The sequence below is a fragment of the Pezoporus occidentalis genome, unplaced genomic scaffold (genome assembly GCF_034315485.1).
Source record: "Pezoporus occidentalis ecotype Australia unplaced genomic scaffold, CSIRO_AGI_Poc_V1 ctg234, whole genome shotgun sequence".
NCBI lineage: Eukaryota > Metazoa > Chordata > Aves > Psittaciformes > Psittacidae > Pezoporus > Pezoporus occidentalis.
Genome location: NW_026914222.1, coordinates 702,523 through 719,936, shown reverse-complemented (window position 1 = coordinate 719,936; position 17,414 = coordinate 702,523). Strand labels below are relative to the sequence as shown.

At 40.7% G+C, this 17,414-nt stretch overlaps 1 protein-coding gene across 7 annotated transcripts in view; it reads left to right on the top strand.

Annotated features, from left to right (window-relative positions):
* Positions 1–17,414, top strand: part of GHR (growth hormone receptor) — a 132,167-nt gene that overhangs the window by 29,783 nt on the left and 84,970 nt on the right. For 3 of the 7 annotated variants that reach the window (XM_062621802.1, XM_062621801.1, XM_062621803.1), the window contains one exon: positions 12,453–12,537. The exons of the other annotated variants lie outside the window; for them this stretch is intronic. The gene's annotated coding sequence lies outside the window, so the exon portion shown is untranslated. The remainder of the gene's footprint in view (positions 1–12,452; positions 12,538–17,414) is intronic. 7 annotated transcript variants of the gene reach the window in all.

The window sequence follows — 17,414 nt, the reverse complement described above, 5'->3', positions numbered from 1 at the left end:
TTCTTTGGGATTGTTTCTTCCCAGTGTGTTTAACAAAATGACACCAGAAGATAATTAGTTCTTGGTTAATGAGCTCTGAGCTAAGAAAAAGGAAGAATTTAGTCGGTAGGAGACTAAATCGCTGGCTCAACATCTAACCCTGCTAAATCTTTTTTCCTATCTAAAAATTATGGGAGCTTATATGAGTAACGTTAAAATCACTATTCCTGTGGCTGAAGTTATTTGAGTTAGTTGTAAGACATTCCTAATGCTTAACTTTGCCCTGATCCTTCCTGTGGCCTGTACTGCTTGAGCACATCTGATGGCCATGATGTGTACATGTGAGAGTGAGGATTTCTGAAATGCCAGTGCCTACATCTGTCACAAATATGTCAAATGTTGTCAGGTTCCTTCTCTTGTTTCTGCCTACCACACTTATCTTGACTCTACTTTCTGCTTGTACCCACTCTTGTTTGGAGAGGGGCCACTGCGGCAAGAAGCACTCTCAGCTTCTCGGACTGCTATTGCAACCTGAACCGCTGGAGGCAGTTTATTTCTTTTTTTAGGCCTCTGAGTAATCGGCTACCAAAGTAAGGTGTATTTCATAAAAGGGTCAAATCACTGATTGCTCAAAAGTTACAAGTCATAAAATCGTCAGAATGTTCTGATATTCAAGATGTGCTCTGAGAACTTAGTGCTACTTTAGAAGGGAACAAAGTGCTGTGGAGATGCATAAGTCTTAGGTTTTTTTTTAATCTGATCTGTGACCAAATGCTGGTATGATACTTTTTCCTTTATAACCATTGTTGTGAGTTTTCAGTCTGACAGTGATCTATCGTATGATTTGTGCTGCCCTGGCAATCTAACTGCTGTCCACTGTTCTGATTCTTTATTTTTAGCAAGGGAAGTTAGCATGCACAAGAGTTATGGAGAAGAAGTTGTATTGAAATTTGTTTGAAATAGGACCTTTTTTTAAAGTAATGTTTCTTTTCAGTATAACTTTTTTTGTTGTTTATCTGTATAGATCACTTGTTTTCATTCTGAGCTTGGTATTTTATTTTTAAAACTTACGTTCAGGTTTGATTTCTAGAAAATTGACTTTATTTTTCTTTATGCCTAATACAGAACTGCTTACAGAATAAACTACTTGTCAGTAATCTTTTCAGAGACTCACAGAAAAACAAAGTGAAACCCTTGATTCTTCAGTCTAGATTCTTGTACACTGACAAGATAAATTAGAGCTTCATTAAATTAATGATTCAATAATTAAAAAGGTGTATTCAGAGGAAAGGCTCAGAAAAATGGATGAAGTGTAAATGAACTCTGCATTAAACTTACCATTGAGCAGAAGAACAATGAATCAAAAATTGCATCTGTATAAATGCACATGCTTTCTGTGGGGAGAAAGTAATTGTTATGCCCAGAAGCATTCTCTGTAACGTCTCCCACTCAGTTACTGTCAGCATCAATTAGTCCATTAAGATGAAAACTTCTAAAATGATCCAAGGTTAAAGAGACATTTAAATTTATAAACACTTTGATAAACATATCTTAGAAATGCAAGAAAACTGAAAATTATGTCCTTTTACCATCAAGTTATAAGTGTTCCATAAGGAAGTTATTAGAGATTATCTGATTTGGCATACAGTGGTATCTTCAGGGCTGTCTTGTGATATCTGCATACTGAAGTGGGAAGAGGAAGTACTTTCCATTTCTTTTAACTGAAAATGTTAAGTGAGTTTATCTTGTTCTCTGTTGCGATTGCTCAATACATTTCGTTATACTGTACTTTTCTGTCATGTACTGTATAACCAAACGTGAGAGAATTGATGAGAAATACTCACATAAGTTTATATATGTGAACACAAAAGTACATTTATATTCCTAATATAGTCTTACAGTGGCTGCAGGCTGGAAGCTGTTTGAATCCTGCCACCAGTGGTCATCCTGCCAGCGCCTGAAAATAGGCCTCTTTGGATTCCTGAGTCTGATTTAAGGCTGTTGATTTAATATTTTTAGAAGAGAAAACAAGCCTAAATTATTCAAGACATAATTGGCTGAAAATATGGATTGCACAAGATGCATGTTCTCACTTGGCATCTCAGGAGAAACACACTCTGGAGGAATTCTCGACCCCACTACTGTGCTAATTTTGACCACCACATGCCCCAAAAAAATTCCTGCCAAAGATACTTTCTGTTGTCTAGTTAGCCACATGTAAAGAAATCTTACATTTTGGTACTGATGCTCTTATAGTTGGACTCCATTTTGCATCAGATGGGCAGTGCATTGTCTTCTGACTTTCCTGAGGTGTATCAAAAGGATTAAGGAGGCTGTGTGGATGCAAAATATGCAGGAAAATCAGGGGCAGGACTTAAATGACAACCATGATGGGAGCTCACAGCATGAAAGAGATGTGTGATACAAACATGTCATATGCATATATCCTGCTTTTAAAATAGAACCAAAGAAAAATACAGAAGTGACTATATAGCAACATACATTAACAAATTTGTCACATGGGAAATCTCTCCTGGGTTTCTGTTCCATGGATTTTGTAGGCCAGTAATGGCATGGGTAATGTTTATTTGAAATAAGGAGCTGGATTTGAGATCTCCCAAGGTGAAGTATTTGCAATAAAATGCTGATTGCTTTCAGACGAGAACTTAAAAAGTTTTATTTTCTTCTTTTTTTGTAGGGTCACTTTTTAGATTCAGAATTTTTAGAGGCAGAAGTGTTTGAAAGCATGAAGAAAAGGGAGACTGAAATCAGCGCTAAATGTTTCTTAAGCAATTTACTATAGAGTTTGGAAAAATCACTATTTGAAGTCATAGTGTATATATGGCTCCTGCGGCTTTGTTAAACAGTGCTCTCTAACATTAAGGCTCTTTGTTATTCAAAATTGTGGAGGAAAGCCAGAAGAGAAATAGATTAAAGTATGAAAATGCACAAAGTACATGTGCATCTTGCAAACAGTTCATCACAGAAAACTAACAGAGGGTAATAGAAAAGCCACAACTAGTATGTAAATCTTAGTGACTCTTTTTGCCTTATACGAGACGGCATTAGTGATTGTTGGTGAACAAAAATAAGATCAATATTAAATTTTAATAACATGTTTATCATGATTATGAGGTTCACTTACATTCCAGTAGTAGCTGAATCCACGAGTACTTTAGCATAATGCAGAAACAGCTGATGAGGCTTGGATGCCTCACTCAAGGAAGAGCGTATGGCTGGGGATCTAGAATTGCTGAAGGGGCAGTGTTTGGCCCTTCAGCCCTACATGAGTACATGCCTTCCACCTGCAGTTTTCTCTCCTGGCTGAGTTCAGCATCTTCCTTCTTAACAAACTGCAGTAAATCCCTTTGTTTAACACTTAACCTATTCACATGCACTCTTCGTTGATAGCACCACTCAGCAGACTTGGAGGTCTTATGTTCTGGATATTACTCTGTATAGCCAAGTACATCCAGATTGATTCCCTGTCTCTGCAAAAGGGCTAAGGAAGTGCAGTTCAGGTCTCCAAAGCTTAGAGCCATCTGACTTCAAAAGCAGGGAGAGAGGAGATCAGTCTATTTGCTAAGTAGTTTTTGGTGCTCCTGAAGAGTTGTATTTTCTTCTTGTGCTGGAAAAATCTGACCCTTGCTAAACAGAAAGTGAACGTAAACAATGATAAATGTTAGTTTTTTGGTGAAACAAAATGTCAGTGTTCAGTGACTAGTGAGGAAGGCAGGAAATGAAGTAAATGTTTTGGAATTTAACAACAAACTGGGCTTTTTAGATTTGTTGTTGAGTGAAGAGAAGGTTGAAGAAGGTGGCCACTGTCTTAGTTCACAGGTAATGCTTTGTTTGAATGCGAGCCATTTGTGGAACTTGTAAAGCTAGCTCTTTAAAAATGAAGCTCTTTAATAATACTTAGGATAGCAGCTGCAACACTTAATAGCCAAATTAAACTCAAAAGTGCAAGTGATGGAGATTAGGTATATTTGCAGCTATCCCCTAAATCACCCTCCTTTTTTTCTCAAAAACACTGTCCTAAGGTTACACCATTTCCAAAAGTGGGGAAGAAATGAGAGGAGTGGAGGTTTTAACTTTGACGAAGTTACACACTAAGGCACCAGTCAGGCTAAAATAAAATCTTTGTCTGTGAATTTTAAGCCCTGTACTTTGAAGCAATAAACTGATCACCCACAGTGTTGATTAGTCGTAAGCTTTTTTGATCCCCTAAATTTTGTTTGTATGTTTAACAGTTTGCCAAATCATCTCATACATTGTGTTTTTCCTTAGAACAGTGACAGTTTTGGCAGCATACAATTAATTAATAGGTGATTTTCTTAACATTTTCCTAATATTCTGTATTTCCTTTTGGAAAAATGTTTTCTTCTACCTTTTTACAGCCTTAGTTCCTTGGGCTACAGTTTTCATCTTTAGTTAGTTTAACAGCTTTGTCTTTCCAGATCCTTTCATATTTTATTTGCATATTTAGAAATGTTTAATCAGAAAGGAGTGGGAGATAGTGAGAGGAAAGGTATTCATATTATTCAAAAGCCAGGCGTTCCACTTTTGCAGAAAATCATCTGGAGCTGGCTGATTGTGAGTCAACAATGCCGTCCTCTTGTGAAAAGACAGATAATGGTAGGATGTGTAAAGCTGAAAGAGAACTATGTGGGGTAATCCTTTCATATTAGCTTTGATAAAGCCTCAAATAAACTGCTATTTCAGACTTGGGCTAACCAGAGGAAGTCTAAAGGAAAGTTACGAGAATGATCAGCAGTCCAGAAAACTTCCAGTTTGCACTTTATTTCAGCCTGTAGAAGATTTGTTTTGTTAGTCTTACTTCTGTTCTGGATTTCTCTGTATCTCTTCTACTTCATTAAAGAGCTTCTTCCATGTAGGGGTTACTGTCAGTTGCAACTGAGTGAGCCATTGCACATTTTTCTCAAATCAAAAAGATGTGGCAAGTGGGAGACTTCAGATAACATTTTTAGGTCCTTTCTCTTTTGAGTTTTTTTAGTCTCTGAAGTGTGGACATGAGAACTGGCTACAGTAACCCAGTAATATATTCTCAGCTTATACTTGGTATTTCCCTGTTAATTTATCAAGAAAATTTCTCTTTTAAGTTACTGATATGTCAGCATCAGTTTCAGCTAGTAGAGTTCTGGATTTCCAGCTGCCCAGATCTCAAAGTACTTTATATATAAACAGTGACTAAACTATTCGTCATAACATTCCTTCACCTCATGTAGATAGTTGTAGCTGGGAATATGACATATTTCACTTGTGGAAGACAGGCTGAATTTCTGATACCCCAAGAGCTACCTTATATGTCAAGTGGAATTGCTACCTACTCACAAAGCTTGAACTTTTTGTCTATGTCCTTCACAATGCTGATGGTTCCTTTTAAAAACCAGAGAGGTCTATTAATGCCTGTATTTAGATTTGCACAGCAGTGCAGGCTGAGCTATCCTGTCCACAGATAAACTTGTAAGCCTAATGCAGTGGAAAACATAAATTCATCTTTCATCCCTACTACGAGTGCCAAAACAAATTTTCTTTGTAGCAGTAAGCTAACAACTGATAATGTTCTGGTTGTTGTTATGTCAAAGAGGAAGGGAATGCCAAATCTGTAAGAAAGAAATGTGGTTCAGTGAAATATCTCAAAAGTGAATGGCAAGATTTATTGTTACACTCCTATGTATATGAAGAGATTGAGAAGGGGTAAAAAAAGGCTCTGATTTGGAATTAGAATGCGACCTCTTGTCCAGAGTATGAACAAGAACAAGTGGGAGGATTAAAGGAGGAAAGCAGGTTAAAAGCCTTAGCTATCTGAATAGAGGAAAAAAAAGTGAAAGTTGATGGAAGGTTGCTTAACTGAAATGAAAAGAAGTAAAATACAAGAGAAACGCAATAAAGAGAAAATTGGGATTTCCTAGGTCAAATCTTACAAGAACGAACAACCTGGAAATAGTTTATCACAAATTCCGGAGATCCTCTCATGCTAGTAGCCCAGCTTGAGGGGCTGGGGAGAGGACTTCTAAGCAATCTGTAAGGACTTGTAAGTCCAGGTCATGTTTCTGCCTGGAAATAATTCATAGAATCATAGAATAGTTAGGGTTGGAAAGGACCTTAAGATCATCAGGTTCCAACCCCCCTGCCATGGGCAGGGTCACCTCACACTAAACCATAACACCCAAGGCTTCGTCCAACCTGGTATTGAACACTGCCAGGGATGGAGCATTCACAACCTCCATGGGCAACCTATTCCACTGCCTCACCACCCTAACAGGAAAGAATTTCCTCCTTCTATCCAATCTAAACTTCCCTGTTTAAGTTTTAACCTGTTACCCCTTGTCCTATCACTACAGTCCCTAATGAAGAGTCCCTCCCCAGCATCCCTATAGGCCCCCTTCAGATACTGGAAGGCTGCTATGAGGTCTCCACAAAGCCTTCTCTTCTCCAGGCTGAACAGCCCCAACTTTCTCAGCCTGTCTTCATACGGGAGGAGCTTAAGTCGCCTGATCATCCTCGTGGCCCTTCTCTGGACTTGTTCCAACAAGTTCCATGTCCTTTTATGTTGAGGACACCAGAACTGCACACAATACTCCAGGTAAGGTCTCACGAGAGCAGAGTAGAGGGGCAGGATCACCTCCTTCAACCTGCTGGTCACACTCCTTTTGATACAGCCCAGGATATGGTTGGCTTTCTGGTCTGCAAGTGCACACTGCCCGCTCATGTTCATTTCCTCATCAACCAACACCCCCAAGTCCTTCTCCTCAGGGCTGCTCTGAATCTCTTCTCTGCCCAACCTGTAGCTGTGCCTGGGATTGCTCCGACCCAGGTGTAGGACCTTGCACTTGACATGGTTAAACTTCATGAGGTTGGCATCAGCCCACCTCACAAGTGTGTCAAGGTCCCTCTGGATGGCATTCTTTCCCTCCAGCGTATCAACCGAACCACACAGCTTGGTGTCATCGGCAAACTTGCTGAGGGCGCACTCAATCCCACTGTCCATGGCAGCGAGAAAGATGTTAAGACCGGTCCCAACACTGATCCCTGAGGGACACCACTCATTACTGGTCTCCAGCCGGACATTGAGCCATTGACCACAACTCTTTGTGTGCGGCCATCCAGCCAGTTCTTTATCCACCGAGTGGTCCATCCATCAGATTGATGTCTCTCCAATTTAGAGACAAGGATGTCATGTGTCATTTGCACAAGTCCAGGTAGGTGACATCAGCTGCTCTACCCCTTCCATCAGTTCTGTAGCCCCGTCATAGAAGGCCACCAGATTGGTCAGGCAGGATTTCCCTTAGTGAAGCCATGCTGGCTGTCACCAAGCACCTTGTTGTTTTTCATGTGCCTTAGCATGCCTTCCAGGAGAATCTGCTCCAAGACTTTGGCAGGCGCAGAGGTGAGACTAACTGGTCTGTAATTCCCCGGGTCATCCATTTTCCCCTTCTTGAAAATGGGAGTTATATTTCCCTTTCTCCAGTCATCGGGAACTTCACCTCACTGCCATGATTTCTCAAATATGATGGGCAGTGGCTTAGCAACTTCATTTGCCAGCTCCTTCAGGACCCGTGGACTTGTGCACGTTCAGATTTTTAAGATGGTCTCAAACCAGTTCCTCTCCTACAGTGGGCCCAAGGTCTTCATTCTCACAGTCCCTGCATCTGTCTTCCAAGACTTGGGTGGTGCGGTCAGAGCCTTTGCCAGTGAAGACCAAGGCAAGGAAGTCATTGAGAACCTCAGCCTTCTCCAAATCCTGTGTAGCTAGTTCTCCCAAGAGCTTCCTGAGCGGGCCTATGTTGTCCCTAGTTTATTTGCTATGTACCTGTAGAATCCCTTCCTGTTATCCTTAATATCCCTAGCCAAGTTTAATTCTAACTGGGCCTTAGCTTTCCTAACCTGGTCCCTAGCTTCCCGAACAACATCCTTGTACTCTTCCCAGGCCACCTGTCCTTGCTCCCACTTCTTATAAGCCTCTTTTTTTCATTTGAAGTTTCCTCAGGAGCTCCTTATCCATCCAAGGAGGTCTCCTGGCCCTCCTGCCGCACTTCCTTCTAGTTGGGATGCAACACTCCTGAGCTTGTAGCACGTGATCCTTGAATATCAGCCAAGAGTCTTGGGCCCCCCTGCCCTCTAGGGCTATATCCCATGGAACCTTACTAAGCAGGTTCCTGAGTAGGCCAAAGTCTGCTCTCTTGAAGTCCAGGGCATTGAGCTTGCTGCACGCTCTTCTCACTGTCCTGAGGATCTCAAATTCGACCATCTTGTGATTGCTGCATCCAAGGCTGCCCTGGAGCATCACATTTCCAACGAGCCCTTCCCTGTTGGTGAGCACGAGGTCAAGCGTGGCACCTCTCCTTGTCGGCTCCCCTATTACTTGCAGAAGGAAGTTGTCTTCCACACAATTGAGGAACCTCCTGGATTGCTTGTGCCGGGCCGTACCGTCCTTCCAACAGATGTCAGGGTGGTTGAAGTCACCCATGAGAACAAGGGCCTGTGAGTGTGAGGCTTTTCCTATCTGTCTATAGCGTTCTTTATCTGCAGGTTCTCCTTGATCAGGCTGTCTGTAACAGATCCCCACAGTAATGTCTCCCATCGCTATATTCCCTCTAACCCTGACCCATAAACTCTCTGTTAACCACTCACCTGTCCCTAGACAGAGTTACATACTCTCCAGCCTATCCCTAACATAAAGGGCAACTCCCCCTCCACGCCTGCCAGGCCTGTCTTTTCTAAAACGCCTGTAACCTTCCCTTCCAACACTCCAGTCATAGGAACCATCCCACCATGTTTCTGTGATACCTGTTATATCATACCCCCGTAGACGTGCGCACATCTCTAATTCCGCGTGTTTGGTCCCCATGCTACGGGCATTTGTCTAGAGGCATCTGAGCTGAGTTCCAAATGAAGCCAGCTCATTGGCTGGAGCGGCTGGAATATCTCTGCATTGCTCCGAGCATTTATTATAGGTGTTGGCAACTGACTTGAGTGTGTTGGGATGGAATGATGCCCCCCCATCTAGTTTAAAGCCTCCTTGACCAGTCTGGGAAGCCTCCTACCAAAACTGCTCTTTCCCTTCCTTATCATCAGACCAGCTCCACCAGCTCCCACTAGACCTGGCCCACAAACTTGGGTCCCATGTTCAAGACACCCAAACCCCTGACTTTGACACCACCCATTTAACCATATATTAACCAGGCCAATCCTCCTAGCTTTTTTTAGGTCCTCCCCTGTATCCTGGAGAATTGACGAAAAGACAATCTGAGCTCCAGAGCCCCTAACCACCTCCCCCAGGGCTCTGTAGTCCTTCCTAATGTTCCCCAGGTTATTGCTGTCTATATCCCTAGCACCCACATGTATCACCAGAAGTGGGTAATACTCTGCCACATCCCCGATCCTTCCTCAGTGGTCCATGCAATCATAGGGTTTCCATGTTTTTTACCATCTTCAAAGCATGCCATTGATAGCCTCCTCTTTTTTTGCCTGCTGCCAGCAGCTCTTCAGTTCTGTACCTAAACATACAGAATTGTGGAATCACAGGATCATTGGGGTTAGAAGGGAGCCCTTGACATCATCTAGCCCAACCTGCCTGCTCAGAGTGGGGTTTCATTAATGCAGTTGTCCTGGGCCATGTCCAACTGGGTGCTGAGTATCTCCAGAGGCCATAACCTCTCTAAGCAGCCTGTTCCACTGTTTGATTATCTCTTCAGTGAGGGTCTTTAATGAAGATACTAAACAGCATTTACCCTTGGGCTGCTTCACTAGTGACTAGCGCTCAGCTGCACTTTGTGCACTAATTGAAACACTGAGCCGGGCATTTCAGCCGATTTTCAGTCCACTGTCCACTTACCTGGTTTGTACTTCATCAATTGCCAATGAAGTTCTACACAGTATCAAAAGCTTTTCTGATATCTTTTCAGCACTGGGCCTTTGCTTAGATGTTCTGTTGAAGATCAAAAGATCTTTTCTCATATTTGGGAACCTCTCATCTTCTTCAGTATATTAATCTTTGGTAGGTTAGCACAGGATGTATTGAGAAGATATAATGGGCATAGACCGCTGTCAAGGGAGTGACGAGTCTGAGTCTCTTTGTTCGTGAAACAAGCTAGTCCTGGATGTCCTTCCTCCACACGTCAGATGGGTCCTGTCTTAACTCGGTGCTGCAATCGTTTTGCTCGCCTTGTGGATTAGAATAATCAAATGTGTTTCTGAGAAAATCTGTCTTAAGAAACCTCACCTGTATAGTTTATTCACATGAATCTGTGTTCTCCTTTTGCTGAAGTTGCAGTTTTTCCAAGAATCATTTAAAAAGTGGCTGCTTGCCATTTAAACATCTAGCTTGCTGCCTTGTGTGCCTCTTTTTCACACATAATGAAGTGTCAGAGCCAAGTACAAATATAACTAACTCTCTTCATGCTTGTGTGGCTTGTTCTAAACTGCAGTATTGCAGATAAACAGTGTCACTGCATGCAGTTTGTGCTATCACCACTTGCTACGAAGAGTGAAACAAAATATTCTAAGTACAGTCATGTAATCAGAAGTTATGACATACCCTTTTTATTGCCCAGAAAGTAGCTAAGGGATCTTTTATTCTGTTAAGCAGGATTTCAGAATATTTTGGAAAGACTACGGGAATAGTTTTCTCTGTTGCATTGTAGTAAGATTCTGATTTTGTCACATGATCATTTCCACTTGCTAATACACTACCCAGTGTTTTGAAACAGGAATTTGTCAGTAGTCCTTGGTAGCAAGCTTGAGTCAGCAGCTGCCTCAAACTTCACAGCTTTGTTTCAGTCTAAGCTGTCCCTTTGTTTTTGGAGAAGAGATTTCTAGCTCACTGGTCAATTATTCTCTCTGAAATTAAGAGTTCTTTTGAAAATCATCCCTTAAGTCAACATAAGACTCCTTGTAGAATATAGGTAAACGGGGCACACAGTCTGTTAGATTCTCACACTGATGTGAGCAGGCTCTTTCTGAAAAGTGGGATGTTAGGACTTGGCTGTGCCTATTATGAGGTAGACTAGATAAAGGCTTACTGTGTTTGGACCTGTCTAATCCTAATTTCATGATGTGAACCAGGAGAGAACCCTGCTTGCGATTTTCACTTCAGCTAGCCACACGTAGAGTGATTTATTTTATAATATTGCCTATTATTATTGCTTTTGCATGGAAAATACCTTCTATTATTTTCAACAGTCTATTTTCTATTTTTTAAATGTTTATTATCTCTGTGTTCAGTTCAAGGATTTTCTCTTTTGGTAGTTGTAGAGGGTGTTCTGTTATTTTTTAAATTAAATGCAGAGGTGACACTTAGCCTTTTACACATTGCACTGAAGAAGGGTTGCTGAGAAGTATCGTGAAATTTTCACTCACAGTCACATTTTGTTTTCAATTCTTTGTTGTTTAAGGAACTAGCCATGCATTAACATGAAACATGTAAAAGGAAGAAAAATCTTCTGGTAAAAATCAAGAATCGTGAAGAAGCTAGTGCCCATACTTTCATCAAGGAAAACTCTCTTTTTAAATATTACTTCCTCCTTGTTAAGGCTGGGGCACTGTGGCCCTAGGCATTCAGTCTGAATTTATGCAGCATTTCTTTAGATGTTACCTGTGGGGTTTTTGCAGACTGTTTTCTTTTCCTGGTTATTTAAAGAGCCAGGGACTGTGAAATCCGATCATATTTTCATAGTCCCACCCACTAGGAACCAAATTATTATGGCTTATTCAATTAATGTGGGCACCATGGCTGACTTTTCAAAATGCTTTAAAAAGCTGACTTGCATCCTTAAGAAAAAGTGACCTTCCATGTTGAATTAATGTTATTTCTATTTAAATACAGAAGTACTACTAATTCAAAACTATTTTACATCTGCCAAACATCATGGGGAGTGATAATGTGCCTGGAATTCTGAACACAACAAATGGCGTACTTCTTTTTTTTAACAGCTTGCCATCTTCCTGGGACTTACACACTGTCCTTTTAGAGAAAAAGGAGATGTTGCTATCTTCAAATCACCAGTTTATAAGTTACTACACTGTAATTTATTGTCTAAAGTATTAGTAGTGAGATACTACTCACACACCCCCTCTTCTTGGTGACTCAGAGTTTACTTCCAGTTCAGCCCATTTCCACAGTGGATGTGCCCTGAAAATGAGTCTTGATCAGTCACCCCGACTTCTCTTTGCCATTTAAAGCTGCCTTTGTGCATTTCAGTGTCAAGGTTAACATGGGATCCCACAGTTTGGCAAGCCCCTGGTGGTGTGAGGCGTTTCAGGCAGCCGCTGCCCTTTGAGTGAGAAGCCCAGGTGCTCCTGCAGGCTGCCCAGCTGGTGGCCTTTCCCGAGGTGCCCTTTCCTGGGCGACAGCAGTGCCAGAATGCCTGGTTGGATTTTGTTATGTCGCCTTCCTGCTGCCTGTGACCTTTGCCGATCTCTTTTATGTTTTCCCTGACTTTGTGCAGGTGCTGGGATGGCTGGAGAAGATCGCAATTCGCAGCTGACCTGAGGGAGGCGTGAAGCATCACACATCCCCTGCTGACATTTGAGGTAGTGGGATAACCTTTATTTTACCTGCAAGTGACTTTAGGGTGAAAGTCAGCTAAGTTGAGTGATCAATAGTGTCGTGTTGTGCTCTGCAGATAATCCTCACAGATCTGTGGTCTGTTAAGGTGGTAACAATAATATGCAGTATACAGAATTCTGACTGGGATCCAGTAGTTTTTTTAGTACTCCAGACAACAAAGATACTTGAATTAAGGCTGTCACATTCAATCCCAATACAAATTGATGACTTCAAGCCCATTTCTACCAATCTCTGGTAGCATTTGAGACACAGAGCTTGGCAACTGTTAAAAGTGCTTCAAAGCCATTTTTTTCTTGTCAGAGAAAAATTGTACTGTATTTTAATGAGCTATTTTTCATTTATGTTATTTGACGTATTATTTGCCTATCAAAATACACAATACTCAAAGAAGTGAAGGAAAAAAAATAATTTGTTTTTCCAGGGAGTGAGAATGTTAAAATGCATATCAGAGCATTTTCGATAACAAATCCTGGTTTAAATGACACTTAAATGATACCTAATTTAAATGTATGTAATGTTTGAATGTAATTTATATCTGGAGTGTATTACTGAAAGCTTAATCAGATTACGGTGGGGTAAACTTGAATCAAACATCACACAGAAATACACTGTGGTGTAAGGGATTCAGACGTATGCTTGCTCATGCTGTGGAACTGAAAAGCTGTTATCTGGTGTTAAATGGCTGCATGAGACTTTACAGCTGCTATGTGTGTACTATAGCAGTTTTATGAGACTTAGCTGGCTGTTCTGTCCAAGTGTACACAAATGTAATGCCATTAAATAGAAGTGAAATTGTAGAGATATTTTGCTTTGGTTGCGATAACGAAAGGTAAATCTTGCCGCCCACGTTTTTGCTGTTTTTGAAACCAGATGGTGGAATTCTAAGTGCATTCATTGCACCATGGATCTCTGCTTGGGAGATTTGTCTAATGATATACTAATTTCACTAAGAAAATAAGAAGGTAAGAATAGTGAAAAATTACTTGTAAAAATGCTTGTAAAGTAAGATAAGCATAACTTAAGAGTCATTATGGACTTCCTCAATCAAAGCTGCCTTTGTTGTGGTTGCCATGCTTTCTCATGCAGAGTTAAGCACACCAGAAAAACAGTTTATGAATGACTTCTCTTATTTTATAGCTGATGCATGACAACACAACGATACAGAAAGCTGCTTCTGTGGCCTGTTTTCCTGGCTTTCCATGCCCAGTGAGTTAGTCAATCCTTAGCTAAGCTGTCCCTGATTCCTCTGCAAGCAGAACTGCAAGAAGCATGCCCAATGGTGAGAGCACACAGTTTGAACAAGGGGTTTGGCCTCGCTTCTGAGCTCCACCGTGGGCTCACTAAGGGGTTCTGCCACGTTCTGTAACCTCTCTGTATTTCAGCTTCCTATCGGTGAGTGAAGGCTAATAATTCTAAACAACCAGAAAGGACCAGAGCATCCCGATCCTTAGGAAATGCTGTTATTTACACAGCTTCTGTTCTATTTGATGTGGTACTGACACTGTGTTACCTGGGGAGAGCTCAAAACTTTTGCATTCAAGTGTGACCCTTGTTTTATTCTTTGTAATGTATGGGTCCATTTGCCTGTTATCAAGTCTGATTGCTGATGATAATTGTTATCAGTAGTCAGACTTGAAATTAATAATTATTATTCATAAAAACTTGTATGCAGTAAGTGAATTCTTTCCTGTTAGGGTGGTGAGGCACTGGAATAGGTTGCCCAGGGAGGTTGTGGATGCTCCATCCCTGGCAGTGTTCAAGGCCAGGTTGGACGAGGCCTTGGGTGATACGATTTAGCATAGGGTGTCCCTGCCCACGGCAGGGGGTTGGAACTAGATGATCTTAAGGTCCTTTCCAACCCTAATGATTCTGTGATTCTATGATGATTCTATGAACTAAAAATCAGGACAAATTTATGTATCAGAGCAATTCAAAACTCAAACCTCTGTCTACTGTGATACGACATAGTCTTAATAATGTTGGGAAAATTACAGTCTCTGCAGAAGTGATTTACCTAATGCTGCCGTACACTTTGTAGTAGAACATCAGAGCAGTCAGTCCCATCAATGCTTCTTGTGAACATTTTTGCTTATACAGGATTCAAGTATGGTTGGTGTTATTTATATTTTAGGAGCAGATGATATCATCGTTAATGACTTCTTACAGAAAAAAAAAGAAAAATGATTTTTTTATGTGGTAAGGTTTTCTAAAACCAGAACCCTTTATCTCTCAAAAAATGAAGTTCCCTGTGATACTATAGGATCATAGAATGCTATTGTACTAATAGTATTCATCATAATATAATACTAAAGTTTTTCAGAACCATAAAAAAAAGGCCATCATACTCTTTTCCCTTCTGCGTAGACAGTTTCCACACATTATCATGCATGTGAGACTAAGAAGACTGCAGTTTTGTCTACGGGGCCTAGTGTTGAGTGGGATGGTTACTGATGCACTAATTAAACTGGAGAGAGCCAGTTGCTAAGACTTTTGCTGACAGGCCCCTGTGCAAGCAGCGTCGCTCCCTATTTCAGTATAAAACTGGGTACTGAGGCAAGACTGCTGGTCAGGCTTCAGAGGAATTGGGTATCATGCTTAGATCAGCAGAGCCTTCAGCAGGGAATTACAAAACTCTCTGTGGCTACAGTCCTCCCCTTTAGTCTTCTTGTCTTTGTTGTACTGTGTGTCTAATGTAAGTCCTGAGATCTAGCTGGTGTGGGTTTTATTTTTGAGGATAGCCCTCACAAAATGGGTTTGAGTCTAAGAAATACCTGTGGTAGTGATGTGAATTTTGTCTGTAAACATCTATTTCACCACAGTCCTGTGTAAAAAAAAAAAAAATAAATAAAAATAAATAAACAAAAAAAAAACAAACCAAAACCAAACAACAAAACAGCAGTGGAGAAATGTGAATGCATTAGTCTGTTTTAATAAAAGACAGTTGAATCTGCTCCAAAATTGCACTTTCTTAATCAGATAGTTGTAACATGTTGGAGTTCCTGCAGAGGATGGAGTCTTAGCATCAGTGGTGGTAGAGATGCTTTCAGCCAGCCAGCCTTGTACTGTGCAGCTCTGTCTCATTTGTAGCACCTATTGCAGTGTATCCCATTTTGAGTTGATGAGTTCAGAGTTTATGTATTTTATCTGTGATGTCTAAAGGCAAAGTTGCAATGCATAACTGTGCTTGTTTTAGTCTCTGACATTTTAGGATTGGTAAATGTGGAGGGAGAGGTTTACATCCAAACTGTTAGGTTTTAATTTTTTCTTTGTTTAATCCATTGTAGCCTTATTTTGTGATGCTAAGATAGCTGGCAATAAATCCACTCTGTAACGTTCTGTGGTTGGTAAGGCATTGGAAAGGGGTGCAGTCCATGCCTTACTCTGCTGCTGAGCTGTGGTGTAAATGCAGGCAAGCCACTCCTCTTCCTAGTGTTATTTCCATTTTCCCATTTGCAAAATGGATGATGCCACTTACCCCACTGCACATTGTTTGAGGGTTTGCTGATGGAAAATATTGTCTGACAGCATTAAAAAACCTCTTTAGAAATAGTTTTGGCACATTACCTTTAAAGTTAATATGGCTGTTTCTATTGCTTGTTTTGCAGACACTTCTTAATTTCTTGATGAATGGGGTTCCCTTAAGAGCAGATGTTGGGCACTGAGACTAAGCTTTTTCAGGTTTCAGTCTGAATTTCTAACTGCAATTTGGCATCTTCCTTATTCCAGAAGATAGCTTTCCTTGCAGTGCTATGCCAGCTGCATGCATCCACTGGGAAGGTTATACTGGGCAATTTTCATCTTCACTAAACTAGTAACTGTTCAATGGGTCACTAAATTTAGCGATTACCAGGCATGGCTGGTCAGTTGATTCCCCTTAAAAGTCAGGCTGGCTTGATCGCCCACTGTGATCTTATCATACTTACTCCTCATCAGATCTTGTCTTCTCCCTTGCACTCACCTGCCTCATGGGGTGAAACCATTGTAAGTAATAGCAAGCTAAATGCCAGCTAAATTACACCTTCAACTTTCAGCAAAAAAAATATGCATGTGTTTATGTTCTGTGTGTGCAAGCTCATGCACACAAACCAGACCCCACTGCTGTTTCTTCCTTGAGAAAGAATTGTTTCAGGACCTGTGATAAATGGACCTGTGAAATAATGCCATGATATGATTTAAAATGTGATCTGGGGGAAAAGTTGCTTGAAAGCATTAAAAAATAAAGCAGCATAACCAGTATATTCGTTACACTGACTTTGAATAAATTCAGTTAGTGAAATGATCTGTACCTTGAAAAGTCTCCAATTAAAACAACAACTTAATAGCATCTCTCCTATGGCTCTTGACTTAAAGGTGTCAACAGCTGTATCATAAAAATGTGTATCAGAAGTGATTAGTTCAGTGTAAAAGTTCTAGAGATCCTGTTTGGAAGATATCTAAAAGTGCTGATGTGTTTTTAAGTCACACTTTGTTGAGTGTGGAGATTGTCTTCTTTTGTATGTGAAGTGCTTCATCGAAATATACTTTAAGCTTAAAAGTTGGGTGTTTCAATTTCCAAATCTTACCAAGTGGAGAAAGAAGTTAAGTGCCTTCTTAAGATTTTATGAAAGGTTTGAACAGAGATCATCATCTTCAAAAATTATTCCTTACCTCATGAAAACTTCTTTTGGTAACGCTGCATTTAAAAATACTGAATAATCTGCTACTGGTCTCATTTAGTATCTCTTTCAACTTAGCGCTGATTTACATTAATAAAGTTCTCCCTCAGAATCTTTGTCTATGGCTATATGAAGTGGTTTGCAGTTGCTGAATGCAATACACTGCTTTTTTGGTAGGTGTCCAC